At 45.0% G+C, this 16278-nt stretch overlaps 1 long non-coding RNA gene across 1 annotated transcript; it reads right to left on the reverse strand.

Moving 5' to 3' along the window:
- Nucleotides 1–744: 744 nt before the first annotated feature.
- On the reverse strand, nt 745–4737 carry LOC307211388. The gene is made up of 3 exons (XR_013836416.1): nt 4530–4737; nt 4228–4281; nt 745–2967 (listed from the first exon to the last, which is right to left on the reverse strand). It is a non-coding gene; the product is annotated as an uncharacterized lncRNA (long non-coding RNA).
- Nucleotides 4738–16278: the final 11541 nt, after the last annotated feature.

A 16278-nucleotide genomic window follows, 5' to 3' on the forward strand; every position in this document is an offset into this window, starting at 1 on the left:
GCATGCAACATCTCCTCCTTATTTAGATCTGAAGGAAGATTCCAGCAGCCCACAAACATCATCACTTCAACTCAGTGGGAAGGCCACCCTGTTAGGTTTGTCAGTAATTTATGATCAGAATAATCAGGATGTTATAAATACTAGATGAAGGGTTCTTATAAATATTTGAAGCAGGAATAAAGCTATATCAAGTGTGAAACAATTATGCTACCCACCCCCTACCCCATCCCTACTCTCACTCCTGCATGTGCCTTCACTTGGTTTTATTTTGTAGAGCTGTCTTTTGAAAATTGCATCAGTGATCGCTCAAAACACATTGCAGCAAAACTGAGGGCCAGTGTGCTTTTGTACTTAGAATGGGTACTTGGGTATGGGAAACCCAGGTCCAAATGCCTTCTGAGCTGTAAAGCCCAGCTGTAAAGTTTTGCTCTTGGCTTCCAGCTTCATCTCTTTCAAAAGAGCAAGGAAGAAGGAGAAAATTATTTTGGTCAATGTTTTAATACGAAACTTCCTAATCTGCGCTTTCTGAAATAACACACGAACTGAAACACAATTAGAATACTGTTAAACATTCACAATATTGCAAACTGATGCAGAAATGTGGAAATCTGAATTTAAGACTGGAAAAATAAGAGAAATTGGAATTGACAGATTCATTCATCCCTGCACAAGAGTAGGAGAGAAGAAACGCCATGGTGCATGTGCAGCCGCAGAACCGGAGTCCTTCATCTGCCTCAGCTGCAACAAAACATGTCTCTCCTGTATTGGTCTCTACAGCCACAGCAGGTCCTTCCAACAATTTGACTTCACCCACAAAGCCGCACTCCTCCACTACCTCCTGAGATGGACGGATGCCAACGCAAGAGTACTGTGAGGCTAAAATGCTCCTCCACAAAGGATGAGCTACAAGGCAAGTAAAAGAGAGGGGTCAGTCCTCAGCAGAGGAGAGGGAAGGGGAGGAAGCCCAACCGTGACCTCTTTCTCCTTTATTGTAAATCACTGATAGCTCTACACCACAGCAAAATGACAGGGTAGATGTGGGGAACAACAGTACCACTAAACAGAATAGTTTCAAAAACTTATTCTGCATGATTTGTGATCTCATCCCACTAAGTGAAGAAACTAGTGAAGCACCCTTATTCTGTTATTTTCTCATCAGCCTGATCTGTTTTCATTGTGATGGTAATACTCTTTGAGAACCTTTGAAGGCATGAAGGAACATTCTTATCCATTTTTGCAAGAGACCTTCAATACATGGTTGAAGATCCAGCAGCTATACGGACTCTACCTCTCCAGTGAATGGGTAGCCACGGGGTCAATGGTCTGTACCAATAAACCAATCGAAGGCTCATCCACACTTTTGTTTGCCCTGCCGATTCTCCCTAGGAAAACCTGCAGTTTAGCACTGAATCAGAACTAATGGCAATAGGGTTTTCTGTGGACTGCTATTCATTCCAATTTAGCACCAAAGAGTAGATTTTCCAGGGGAAAGACCACTCGGACCCATGCGACAAGCGGAAGTGTGGCTGAGCCCCAAAGTGAATGAAAGGCTCTACCTGTTACAGGATGAAATGGCAAATACTAATCATTTCATTAGGATGAGAGATTCTACAGCCAAGAGAACAAATTGGACACTTGGCAGATGACAGCTCTTTGCTGAAGTGTTGAGCTCTCATGAATTCAATAGGAATTCATTGTAATAAGATCTGATTATGGTCTCAGGAGGGTGTGTGTGTGTGTGTACACCCTGGTCTCACATGGGTTTCATCACCTCTTTATCATCAGTCCAGTACCATTGCAACTGAAAGGTAAGGCTGAATCTGCAGTTCTGGTACCAATATCTACATCACATCCTGCCAATCTAATCAAGCCCCCCTTATGAAATATACCACAGAGCTTCTTCAATGCATTCTATTTACTTCCCTTGATGTAACAATGGAGCTACCCTGAATATAACCAACACTGTCCTTATTGTATTTAGTTGCATATTTTTATATGCTACATTGAAATGTTTTTTTTTCCTGGTGGAAAGGCAAATGATAAACCATGTTAAAAATAGTAATAGTTATCAATGCGCATATTTGTGGTCAAACTATTCATGTAACATGAATGGGGTGGCTAGCAGCAAGGGATGTTTTAAACATTTACTTCTGGGTGCAATTTTCACTGGGAAGTCTACTCTGCCCCCACCCCACCTTTCTGATGAAAACTGCTCCTCTCTTGTTGATGCAGTTAGGCCTAGCGGGGGTTTGGGGGGAGCTTCCATTGCTTCCAGTCCAGAGTTTTGCCAAATCTGTTCTTTCAAAATGAAACACACATTCATCGCCTTTGCCTGCATCCTTGTGACACAGACGGGCCTCAGGGTGCGTGCGCTGAGAAAATAAGATTTATGATGTCTCACACCAAGTTGTGTCTTGTTCTAGGGTGTCGTTTCAAGAAGGAGAATCTTAGGTTAGAATCCAGCTGGATCCCAAGGCTACACAGTGCTAAGCTGGGGTCACAGAAGCTACTGTGTGAAACAGTTTCACACATTTTCTGTCAGCAAACGGGAATGAAAGACAGAGTGGGGAAACCAAGCGAATGATTTGATTAGGTGTGATATAAAGTGTATGGCCCGAGATGCTATTACATTGGGTTTATTGCACTTGTTGGCACGGCAGGGAAGGCAATGAGCAGGAGGAAGTTCACAGAGGTGCTGAACTGACGAGGAGTCTATTAACACGGAAGGATTGATAAGTCACACTGGGGAGCTCATCACTCTAATGGTGCCAAGAGAAAGGTGACGGCAGTCCCATTTGGGATTAAGACTCTGCCCCATTTAGAATGTCTCCTGGCTCCTTTTGCTCTTTGTCCCCCTCCCCTCAACAATTATGATGAAAATATTGATGGGATAATCTTCCTAAATTCACTGAGCAGATTCTCTCTCTCTTCCCCTGCACTCAGAAGACTGTGGTGAATGAAGTCGGCCTATGGGGAGAAGAAGTCAATGAAGTGTCTGGGAGAAACCACATTTTATTTATTCATTAAATGCATTTCTATCCAGCCCTTCATTTTAAAAAAGCATTTGTACAATAAAAGCATCAAAACAATTAAAACATAACAACAAGATAAAATAAGGGCTCCTCCAGATGACATATTCATTGAGCATTCATTCTTATTTCCTTGCACAAAATCCATGTAGAGGTTAGACTATGTCCGGTCGTTACTGAGCATGCATTCTGATGGTACAACCATGGGCATCCACCTTGAATTCATCTTGATTTGGTTGTGTAATGGTTATATGCATTCCTGTTAATCATTTGTCCTACCCACACTTTTTTCATAGCATTTCCCTGGCACTTTCCTAACAGCAAAAAGTCTAGCTTCAAAAAAAGAGAGAAAAAAGTGTTTTTGTTGTGCCAAGGCAACAGATTACCTTAATCTATTTTAGTTTTGCACACCTAAATGCCCAGCATGTGCTTGAGTCGCTCCTACAAAATACTCATAGTCTGGAAGTGACCTAAGACTGCAGATTATGAGCTCACAGAACTCCTATAAAACTCGTCACCAGCAAATGTCCAGAAGAGCATTTTATTTTACAGCTCTCCGAAGTGGTGGCAGCATCCAACCCATTTCTCTCTGCCTCTAGGTGCCTAGCAGCAAGCAGACATGTGGGTGAATAGTTATGTTAGGGAGGGACGCATTTTATTCACCATCTCAAGAGGAGAAGATTGTGGCCAATTTGCTGGTCTGGGGAAAGGGCTGGGCTGTGTCAGAGTGAATACCTATTCGGACAACTGAGATCTTCCTGGCATGGCACTATAAGGGATAATCATTGCACCTTATTGATTTCAACACCATCATTTCGGCTTCATTCATCTTCCATCTCTTGCACATTCCCCTTTCTGTCTGTAGGCAAGAACATCCTAGCTACCAGGATTGTAGTGAGGGATGTCCTCTGATGGCAGCTGGATTTTAACAAGCACATTGACCTGGCCCAGGGTGACAGCCTCTAGGCAGAAGATTATCTTCAGTCAATTTGGCTCCACACAATCCAATTTCTGTTGCAGCTACAAGCTCCCTGACCCCTTGATCTTCACTGTGGAGTCTATTTAATGAGGAAGCCCATGAGACTGTCTGAAACAACCTTGCCCCCAAATATTTGTTCAGTAAACCCAATCTCTCACATCCTTGCTCTTGTTTATCCAGGATCCTATTTTCAGAGGTGTCTTCCTGTGCAGTACTTACATTCAGGAGTTCTAAGGGAAGACAAGTCTCATCACTTCTGGTATGGTCCAGGTCCTGGGGGATAAAACAAAACAAAACCCCTCAGAAGATTATCCAGAAGAGGGACTTCCAGTGAGGCAAGATGGCGATCACCATGGCTGCACAGAGCTCCTGAGGACCACCAGCACCAACAGCGCTGCCTGGCTGGTCCCCATGCTGCCAACACTGCCTCCCTCACCCCTGGAGGGGGGGAACCAGGGGTGCCCAACTCAACAACCAGGGAGGTCACCAGCTGGGAAATATAATTAGTCCTAATGACAAACCTCCCAGTTGAGAGTTCAGTTGGCTGGTGTATGTGACTCCTGAGAACTTCCAACCTAACTTTCATTATTTTAATACCTTTTTATTTATGGTTTCTCAGATGAGTTTGAAAAAGCTAGAGAAATAGAAAGAAGGTGAGTGAGAAAAAGCTCATTATTTGTCAAAATGTAAGCTATTTTTTGACACTTGAAGACAGTTTTACAAATGAGAATATTTTGATACAAATACAACAGTAACGAATCATATGAATCTCCGGATGCAAATTGCCAGCAGCTTCTAGTGTTGCCACCTGGCAAGTCATGTTGTTTGCCTTCCATGTTGTTTATTTTTAAAAGACAAATCTACCTCAGTATGTGTAAGTTAGTAATTTTTAATTAGCATATATATTAATGAATTAATAACTGAATTACCATTTTAAGCCTGGCTGAGCAAAGCTGCTGTATGTGTCACAATTCAACAAGTAAATGCTATCTTTACTTTTTACAAGATGGTTTGTTTAACTGTTATAGCAGGAAAATCCAGTCTGCCTTAAAGCAGCTTGGATTGTTTAAACTAAAAGGCTAAAACTAGGCTAACTAAGGTTCCCTTTTAAACTGCAAAGGGATGGCACTCTGCTGAACTCACAAACGTGAGGAAGGAAGGATAAAGGTAAAGGTAAAGGTACCCCTGCCCATACGGGCCAGTCTTGACAGACTCTGGGGTTGTGCGCCCATCTCACTTAAGAGGCCAAGGGCCAGCGCTGTCCGGAGACACTTCCGGGTCACGTGGCCAGCGTGACATCGCTGCTCTGGCGAGCCAGAGCCGCACACGGAAACGCCGCTTACCTTCCCGCTGGTAAGCGGTCCCTATTCATCTACTTGCACCCGGAGGTGCTTTCGAACTGCTAGGTTGGCAGGCGCTGGGACCGAGCAGCGGGAGCGCACCCCGCCGCAGGGATTCGAACCGCCGACCTTTCGATCGGCAAGCCCTAGGCGCTGAGGCTTTAACCCACAGCGCCACCTGCGTCCCTCAGGAAGGAAGGATAACATCTAACAAATATATCCTCTCCTAGCATCTATTCACATCCCAACATAGATAAGGCAGTTTGGAGAGCTTAACTGCATTGAACCATGGTGGGGCTTGAGGGCTCAGCTCTGAGAAGAGGTTAGCTGTCATTTTCTTCAAGGAGCAGAGATTTCTTTGTGACCTGTAGGAAATCTACATATGGCCATTCACAGTGCTGTTGTTTCCTCTCTTTCCCAGATACTCTCAGGCCCTCAGGAAGCCAGTTGTTCTTTCTCCAGCTGCCCTGCTCTCACCTCCAAGCTCCCCTCTCCAAATGCAAGTCTAAGGGCAAAAGTGGGCAGCTGCCACCAAGTGACCTGCCCTCCGCAGTGCTGCCAAATGGGACACCAAAGGGAATCTCAGGGCTTCCCTCCGGACAGCTCATAGAGCTGCTCTTGTTCCCAAGTCCTGTTGCGCCCCACAGTGAGATTGGAAGAGACGTGAGGCTCTGCCTCAGCACACAACCCGACAGGCTGCACTTCTTCCACCAAGCAGGGCTGTCATCTCTTGTGTGCCTGGGAGACAAGCTGCCTCAAAAATAAACTGGAGCAGCTAACATACCCGGAGCTTGTTACAAACGTGTTAAAATCTAATGGCGAGCACGTGCTTCATGCTCCCATGAGCTGAGCGTGTCAGGAAGCGAGAGACAGAGAAGAGAGGCAGACGGAGGCAGCAGGGAGACAGGAAGGATCACCTTTTAAGAGTTCAAATTCAGCATCTGAGAGAGAAAGAGCAGAAACTCCCCCGAGAGGCTGACTCTGTGAGGCTGAAATGCGTAAGATGGAACCTGGTGGACCAGCCAAGGCAATAACCTTAGCTGTTCATACCCAACACCTGCCTCTTAGTGTGGGCTCCATCTTAAATGAGTGCGCTCCATTGCTAAAGAAAAGAAACACATGGATGGGCCTCTCCTGGCTGGTAGGTAGAAGTAGCCAGAGGCGCATGTGAGGGATGTTCTCTGCATTTCAACAAGCACATTCTGATCCAGCCAGGCACTGACAGAAACATTGCCACCCTCAAAGCTGACGCTCAGGCCTGCTTAAATCAGGAGCCAAGGTTTCTGTGATCCAAATTTGCTTCCATTCCATACCTTCTGGGGTGATCACCTTTACCATGCACACACAGATGTGCCACCCCCCCCGCAATAAGCTGAGTAACGTGAACAAATTAGGACAAATGCTCAATAAACAGGTTTTCTGGAAGAGCTCACAAAGTCATAAAGTCAGAGCTGTTCTGTTTGCTAAACTTTTCTCTCTCTCCAAAAGGCCAGTCTCTGGGATTCCATTTGTGACCCATCTCATGGATGGGCCGGCTGGAACGAGTTATGCCCAGGCCTCATTAGTGATTGCACTGCCTCCATTGCCATTTGGCCATTATACTGCCCGTTAGTGTCTGGGTAGACCAAGGGATGACATCTGCTATGTGGCTCTTTTACCCACCTGCTGATATGAGCAATCTCACCCGTTTCGGTAGCAGTGTCTGCCAGGAGAAGACCACGCAATGCGGCACTGACAGATGTTTTGGCTCCAACACTTGTGTCTGATGGCTTTTTAAAGATTCCATTTGGAATCAGGAAACTGTCGTAGCTTTCCAGAGAGGCATTTTCAACTGAAAGTCTCCCTCTGTTTCTTGCACACGTACCTATCTGAAAAGAAGAAATCATACTTCCCCCCCACCCCCACCCCCACCCTGCCAACCCTGAGGCAAAATGCTGCAATATTAATTTTCTGAAGTTCTCAATAAGCTATTGAAGATTAATTTTGGGGAAAGCCAGAGGATGTGATGGATTGGAGCCTAAGCCTGCTTAAATATGCAATATTAAAAATTGATTGTTATCTCTTCTAGTCATCCACTCAGCCCCCGTGACAGGGGCGACAGTAAGGCCTACGGAGAAGCTAGGAATATGTTCATTAAGTCCTACAGTCTGATGAACAGGGATTCTTAATAACTTATGTTTGTGTCATTGTGTGTTTTAAATCGGCATTATGAGTTTCTGTTTTGTAGATACAGATGAGCTCTGTTGCACAGACTTAGAGCCAAAATAACATTCTGGCAATGAATAATCATGCACATTTATGCATGGGACTTGAACACATTCACTCCTCTCATTGCCTTATAGCAGGGACAGCCAATGTAGTGTCCTTTAGATGTTGTTGGACTACAACTCCCATCAGCCCCAACCAGCATAACCAATGGTCTAGGATGATAGGCACTGCAGTGCATCAGCATCTGGAGAGAGCCACATTGGCTACTCCTGCCATACAGACTTCTCCAATATGGGTGGAAGTGGAGGTGGACCTTAAACTGGCACAACTTGGGTGACCTCAACATTGGCACTTCCTGGCTTTGGTGCATTCCAGCTGAACAGTGATTGAGCCTTAGCACTGACAACATCAATTTCTTCTTCTCTTTCTTTCTTTCGGCGGCCATCAAAGGAACTAATTGAGGCCAGTCAACATGGCCAGATTGATACGTCAAGAGTATGGTTCAGTGAGCCTGTGCAATGTTTGTGGAATTCAGCATGACGTAAAGTCTTTGTCTGATGGCAGCTTGCAACTCAATCCATGTTTTCAAACTACCTGCCAATCCACTCTGTAAAACAGCCCATATTATCCTATTATACAGTCATTGTGGGTTGAATTGAGAGCTCAGAGTGACTCAGCTGCACAATCATTTCACCACAAGCAGAGCCTTTTGAATATTTTCAGTCAACTCAACCCACATTCTCAAAATGCAAATTGGATTGTCTGAACTGGCCCCAGGGACAACGAGGTTGACCAGCTATTGGTATAGGGAGTTCTCACACACTTCTCAACAAGCCCTGTGGCTGCTGAGCAACTTGCATTCATCTTAGCGGGAAAAGGGGAAAAGTTGCTATAACTGGAAATGGCTCTGGATTGTTGTGAACTTGGACTGAGGAACACCAATGAGTTATCATGATAGCCTCAGTCAGGAGCTATGGCCTAGACTAGAGCTGCTAATAAAAGGGTCAGTGTCCAATCTTCGGTTAGGAGAACGTTGGCTGGTTGGTTGGCACCTACCTGTCTTGGGAGACAATGGAGGAGTGCTCCTTTGTAGGTGAAGTCAAATTGTTGGAAGGTTACAGCTCCTGCCGTGGCTGTAGAGACCAATACCAGCATGTCCTTGGGAATTCTGTCATCTTCCATTCTGTGGTCATGACCAAGCCAGCAGAGACATTGCTAAGACAATAGTGAGAACATACTGGGAATGTGGGTTTGGGAGAGCACTTCTTTGATTGAAATTCTGTCCTGCCATGTGATGGCCAAAATCTTCCTGACGCAGCACATGTGGAAGGCATGGAGGATCACTCCTGGCAGGTGTAAGTTGTCCACAACTCACTTCCATAAACCAGCTTGCTCAACAGGCAATCCTGTTAGACCTTCATCTTGGTATTGGAAGTTAGCATCACATTCTCTCATACCCTTTCAGAGAGGTGGGCCATTGCCGTAGCTGCCTTGCCAATATGCTTGTCTAGCTCAGCGTTGATGGAGAGGTTGCTGATTATGGTGGAACCCAGGTAGACAAAACCATCCACCACATCAAGCGTGTGGTCACCTCAATGCTGAGGTGTGGAGTGCTGGTGATGTCCTGACCCTGGATGTTGTTCTTTGTCAGGATGATGGTAAGGCCAAACTCTGTGCAGGCTTGGGCAAAATGGTTGATGAGTCTCTGCAGAGCTTCCTCAGAGAGCACTCTCAAGGCTGCGTCATTTGCAAACAACATCTCTTGAATAAGGACCCGCCACACTTTTGTCTTGGTGTGGAGAAGTGCCAGGTTGAACAGACCTGTACCTGAAAAATCACATCCCACTTATCTGCTGTTGTGCTCTGTCTTTGTCATTGTTGTTTTCATCTGCCAGATGGTGCCAGCCAAAAAGTATCCCTCCCTCCCATGCTGAGTCTGACAGTTTCCACCAACCCTGGGATGTTACTAGCTGGTATTGATGCTTTTTTGTTTTTAAAAAATTCAAACTGCTTGAAGTCATGTAACTTTATACATCTCCATAAAGAAAGCACTTACAGTGATACATTCATCTTCTCCAACGTCTCTGATTCAAGTGCCTGAAGGAACGTTATTAGCTTTAATGAATCAAACCTTGTAACTCTATTTGGAGCTGGGTCAGGGTCATTATTCCCACGTTAGAGGGGAAAGAAAGAGAGAGGGAGAAGGAAATGACACATCTAAATTGAGTCAGCAGGAGTTGGGAAGAGGAACCCATTTGTCCCATCCTAGGGCTATGACCCCTGGTGGCAGCAATGAGTGAGCTACTTACCATGTGACTTAGCCCATGCTCATCAGGTCAGCACCAGCCACCAACCTAAATGTGTTGTGCTGACCTGGACACCCTCCACCAGGTGTGGGTGATGTGGTGACTGGTAATTAATGGTCTTCACCTGTATGGCCTCTGTGTGGAGACATGGCCACGTAGATGCACTTCATTAGGCCTTTCACTGGATGGTAATGAGAGATCTAGGCCGGAGATGGCCGGGCAGCCTGTTTTATTTGTGATCGGATTCCATTTCATCTTGGCTCGGAGAGGCTGAAAGGAATACACACTCCGCCTCTGTCCCCAACATCCTTCACTGAGCCCTGGGGAAAGGAAGATTGAAAGGCACCTGGCATTTCTCCCTGGCTCCTATCAGGCACAAAATGATTTCCTATTATAGTGAGCAGACTCTGCTTTCACACAAACCAGCGACTCTGAGCTTGACCTAGTCCTGGGGTTTATCTCTCTCAACATGAGATAAGGCATAGGTTATTACACTGGGAATATTGTATTCCTGCTGGGTTGCTATGTTTCCCTCAACAACTAATATCTTCCCTTTATCTGTCGTCTTCTTTTAGTGTATAAATTTAGCTGAGGAACAAAGAGTTGTGCATGAGGTGAGACCAATAAGAGAGCTTTGAAATGTGGATCAGAGTGGGGCCTGCAGGACAGCAAATGGCGAACCTTTCCAAAATATACATCTGGACCATCTGGGTGTACAAAGGCCAACAGACAGCAGAAGCAGCAATTGGAAGGCTATTCAGATCAACACTCTGAAACAAGAAATTGTTGAAAAACTGGAATTACGTATCATTTTCTAGGCAACAGAGCAAGGCTCAATATAGAGATGCTGTGAAGTTCTGCAGGGCTTGTTTTGGAATCAAAACATTGTCTTACTTACAGAACAGGATGCTTCAGAAATCCAGGCTGTTTACCCAAAGCTTTTGTGACAGCCTTTCTTTTTGTCCTGCTTGCCCCTGCCCCCTCATGGGAATAACCTACAATAAATCATCTACTTTGGACAGCAGTGAGGGTTAAGATACCTCATTGAGGATTCATGGGTTACTGAGGAGGGGAAAGGGTGGGGTTTAGGTTAAGATTTGGCCTGTGTGCGCAACAAAATAAGGGGGAACAGTCCTGAGATGTTAGAACAAACTGCACCACATCAAACAGCAGGTATGATGTTACATTTAGGAACACTTCCCTAGCTAAAAACACATGTGGAAACTTAGCCCTACAGGAAGTATGCTGGAGTACAACCTCTCTTCCTGATGGGCTAGGGCTTCTTTTTTAAAAATAAGTCGGGGATGTTTCCATAGGTAGGAACATTCAAAAGTGTTATTCCACTCACCTAAGTCTTCAATAGCCCACTGTATCACCTCAGGATTCTGCCACTCTGTTCTACAATTACTCAAGCTGCTGGAATTCAGAGTTTGTGACTTATGACCCCTCTTGAATGTCCCAAGCTATTAGTGGTGCTGGCTTATTCCAGATCTGCCTCTTTCAGGCACATGGCCAGTGTTCCTCTGTCCCTTAATTGTCTCTTTGCATTGCATTTTACGCAAAAGTCCTGTTGACATCCTGGCAGCATGGTAACCCCTGCCGAGAGACAGCCAAGAGAAGGAGACACGCACTCCTCCTCCTGCACATTTTTTCTTCCTGATCCATCATCATTAGCAAAGATAAGTGGCAGAGCCTAAGTCATTAGGCGGCTGTTCCTAGATAAATAATTCTTTTCATATTTAATTTACAAGTGGTTATAGACCCTCTTTGGGGTGCGCTGGGTTAATTAAGAGCTAGATTAGATGGAGATGCATTTCCCCAAGGAGATGCAATTAAAATATTCTGACATTAAAAATAAAAATAGAAGAACCCGATCAACAATATTCAAGCTGGTGAGCTGGTGAGTGGTAACTATTTAAAATGGTTACTTAGGCAGGGCATTGCTATGTGTCCTTGTTACATAGAAAGTGTGAGCCAAAAGGTAAGAGTGGATTAGCCCTCAGTTTCTGAAAAGGTCCAGGACTTGTCAGGAACACATCCCTGAAAGAGACAGACACTACTTGCTGTATACTGTAGGACAGTAGTCTTTTGCAGATCCAGGACCCACTTTTAAGCTAAAAATCCATTTGGGGACCCATTTCTTCTTCTGCAATGTATTTGTGTGATGGTGCTGTTGTTGTAACATTATATATATATATATATATATATATATATATATATATATATATATTCTGTTTTACAATTTAAAATACTCATTTTACATCCTTAAGATATCACTGACTTCCCTTCTTCTCTTTCCATGGTTCATTTTATATGTCATAAATCCCTGCATATTTTACAAAAACTATACCATTCAGTATTCCATTATTGCATCCGTCAAAACTTATTTACACTGTTGAATTTATCTTAATGCTGCCAGCGTTTTCATCTGTATAGAATTATTTCCCATATATTCAATAAACGTTTTCCAATCGTCTTTAAACGTATGATCTTCTTGTTCTCTTATTCTATTTGTTAAGTCTGCGAGTTGTGCATATTCTGTCAACTTAAGTTGCCATTATTCTTTAGTTGGGATCTCACTCATTTTCCATTTTTGGGCTAACTGAACGTGGGCCACAGTAGTAGCATACATAAATAACCTTTTTTGACACCTGGGAATTTCAGTCTGAATTATCCCCAACAGAAAGGACCCTGGTTTTTTTTTTGGGGGGGGGTAAGTAGTTTTAAACAATTTTTCCAATTCATTAAGAATCATTTCCCAATACACTTTTACTCTTTTACAAGTCCACCAAGTTGTGACCCATCTTAGATCAGGCCACAACCCAGTAGTGCATCCCAACCGACTAGTTGGACCAGTGCTGTAGATCTAGGGCACAGGCCAGCAACCTGCCACCTTGGCCTAATTCCAGGCAGGTGGCAAGGAGGAGGAAATGGAAGGGAAGGTGGTAACGGCGGGGTGTGTGTGTGGAGAGGGAAAGGAAGGAGGGATGGCAGAATGAGGAAGCAAGGGGCATTGTATCTTGGGAAATGTCACTTTGTTGTTGGATTTCTGGGCCTGCAATTTCCTTTCATTCTTTGGGACGGACTCATAAACTCTCAGATTGGATTTAGAGGCACAGTTGTGACATCATAAGATGCTCAACAGGACTGGCTTTTCAGGGGAGAGGGAACAAAGCTTCCTACCTTTATTTTCTATTGGCCAACAGACCTGGCCTGGGAATACTATTCCACCATAACCCAGGGAAGAGAGCAGGGAAATAATACGAGATAGTAATACCAGCTTTCCCAGCACAAAGCCATCAGCTGCAAAGTCACACCATGAACCTTAACCCATGAAGGACTTGGCTGGGTCCTATAGCTGAGGTCTGATTCCATCCGAAGCGGGCACACCTGTTGGCAGCTTTTGAATGCTTAGGCCATTGACAGAGGACTGTGACCATGCCAGCCTTGTGGTATGCACAGCCAAGAACTCTGTCTGGGCAGATCTTGTTTTTGAAGGCTGTATATTTAATTAAAAACAGCAAAAAATAAAAATAAAATCCTTGTGTGTGAGGGACCTATTGCCCGCATTTTCAGTGCTCCTTTACAAGGAGATGGAACCAAAGGGACACTTTATCTCTCTGGGCAGGCAAGAGCATTTCCAAAGCCCTCTGGGTGCAAACATTTTACAAGAGCATATGGTATCAGTAGCACAAGAAAAATCTGCACTGTGACTGCTCAGCTTTGAGCCTCTTGTGGGAGACAGTTGCCATCCAATCTGTGATCTGTTGCAAAGGTAGACACTTTACCACTATTAGCCTGGTCCGAATCTGATAACTCCAGGGTGGGGAGGGGGGCTTAAATATCAAGGGGAAACACACCGACTGAACCTTTTCATGTGCTGACATTCACACCAGCAAGGTGCAGCTGCTCAGCAAAGCCATCATGGGGAGAATTTGTCAAATGCAGCTGCAAACCAGCCTCTACTCTGCTCACTGCGTCCATCTTTTGCCAGGCAGGGCCACTGTAAACATGCATGAGGACAGGGTCACCAAGCTGCAGGGTGCTTTTAAATAATAATTTAAAACCAGGCTGAACTGTGACTACTTGCTTCCTTTTTGTTATCTTTTCTCTGCCCCAAAGGTTTTCCAGTTTGGGGCAATTGTTGCCCTTTACTGTAAACATGCTCCTGTTATTTCTGTACTGTTCTTCTCCATTCCATTTTCTTCCCCCTTTCCTGCCACCCCCTGCCCTTACTGTCCTCCACCTCACTTGCCCTCCCTGCTGTCTAATCCAATTGACTGTGGACAATCGTACAATTTTAGTCAATGTCATCTTAAACACTACATATGATGGAATGATGACACCTGTCAGCAGCACCGCAAGGGCCCCCAGAGCCAATCAAATTAAATGGACATGAGACCAAGGACAGTGATGGCCAGAAAGGGGCAGTGGAGGGCCTCTGAAACTGACCTTAGCATGCAGGCCAGTTCGTGGGAGAAAAGGAGATCTTTCGGTTACTCAGAAACCAGGCTGGATAGGGCTTTCCAGGTAAGCGCCTGCACTTTGAATGTGCCCATAAATGCCTAAGAATAATTGAAGCTGTTTAAGGACTGGTGAGATGCATTTTGTCAACTAGTCCCACATAGCAGCCTGGTATAACTGTAGCTTCCTGTGCCTGATAAACACCTGCACCTCATAAATAGCAGAGGAGTGCTTCAGCTTCAAGCAGCCTGGTGGCTGAATAAAAGTTATAATGGCCCCCCTACATCTAGCTTTCTGTGGGTCTGCCACAACTACAAACACTCTGGTGTGCTTCCTTGCCCTCCCCCACAACATCAAGCCCCATCTTTCCATCTGGCTCTGGTATTTCATCCGCTTGAGCCTGGGCTGTCAATCTGAGCCACAGGTTTTTCTGCATGTGACCCTTTTCCATCCCAGCAGATCCAGCAAGTGCTGGGATGCTAATGATGCTGCCTTTTGATATGCAAAGGGAACACTCATTACATCTCTCCCTCACCCCACATCCTCTGAGCTGTTAATTAAGGCGTGTGTGGCAGGCGTAAAATCATCGCCTGCAAAATAAACCAACAGCGTCTGGATGGCTGACCCCCACCAAGCAAAGGAAGGCCCTGTTTAAATTTACCAGGCTTTGGCCAGCTAATAAATCAAAAGCCAGCATGCTGGGACAGTGGGCAGGTTGCTCTCATCCCAGCGTAGATCCTGCGTAGGTGGGGATGGAAGAATTGAGCAGAATTGCTGGAATGTGGCACTTTGTTTAGTACATATTCACAGAACTGGGTTCCAGTGGAGAACTTATAGTTTACACAGTGCAAAGTATTTTACAGATCACAAAAAGCAATGAGAAAAAGAGAAATATTGAGATCCCTGCCCGAAGGAGGTTACAATAGTGAAAGGGCAACAAAGGAAGGCCAGTGAAAGGTCAAAGGATGAATCAGGGTGAAGATTAAGGGTCATACTATGAGTTATGATGACCGCACAATCCTAGGCATGTCTACTCAGAAGCTCTATTGAGTTCAATGGAGTTTCCCCCCAGGTAATTGTGTACAAGACTGCAGCCTAAATGTACGATCACGTTGGAAGTGTCTTTTTATATATAAGCATGCATGGGATTAGGGGCTTAATCAAGATCAGGTTTGCAGTGTGCAAGGATGGGGAAACTCCCCCCCTTGTGCTATGGCCCCCCAATGGAAAATTGCTTTCCATTTGCTGCCCAAGTGGCAGTGAGGGCCACCACCTTGATTAAAAGAACGTTGGACAAATTTGTGGTTTCTAACTCTGATGGCTATGTTCTACTGTTGGTGACAGTGTGCTTCTCATTGCCAGTTGCTGGAAACTACAGGAAGGGAGAGGACTGTTGTGTTCTGGCCCTGTTTGTGGGTTTCCCACCAGCACCTGCTTGGCCTGAGGCAGCAGAGCTCTTCTTATGCTCTTACTTCCTTGCCTGCTCAGGCTTCTATATGCTGTGTACAGTAAGGAAGGAAGGTGCACCAAGAACATCTTTCCTCCAAACAGCTGTTTTGGTGGAGTAAAGTAGGTGGTGGATTTTGTCAGGAGAACAGCAGGAGAAGGGAACTTCACCCTCCTTCCCAGCTGTCCTTGTGCTAATTACCCTCTTGTGGAGGTAGAAAATAGATGTGTGGGTAATTAACAAAAGAATCGGCTGGGCACCTAGATTCTAAACATGGAGCTCTGCACGCTCTCCAGCAGGAGAGAGCCCCTAGCAGAACTAAAAACACTCTCAGAATTATGCAGCAGTATAGAATGGAATATAGGTCATCAAACCCTTTTCATATCCCATTTAGTTTGCTTGAAAATGCTTGACCCTGCCCCCCGCTCTCTCGCAATGAACAAACCACACACTCTTAAGTAAGTTTAACATGCTTTACCTACTAAATCCAAAGGTCTGGCTTGTG

This window comes from Podarcis cretensis (assembly GCF_951804945.1).
Source record: "Podarcis cretensis genome assembly, chromosome: 1".
Taxonomy (NCBI): domain Eukaryota; kingdom Metazoa; phylum Chordata; class Lepidosauria; order Squamata; family Lacertidae; genus Podarcis; species Podarcis cretensis.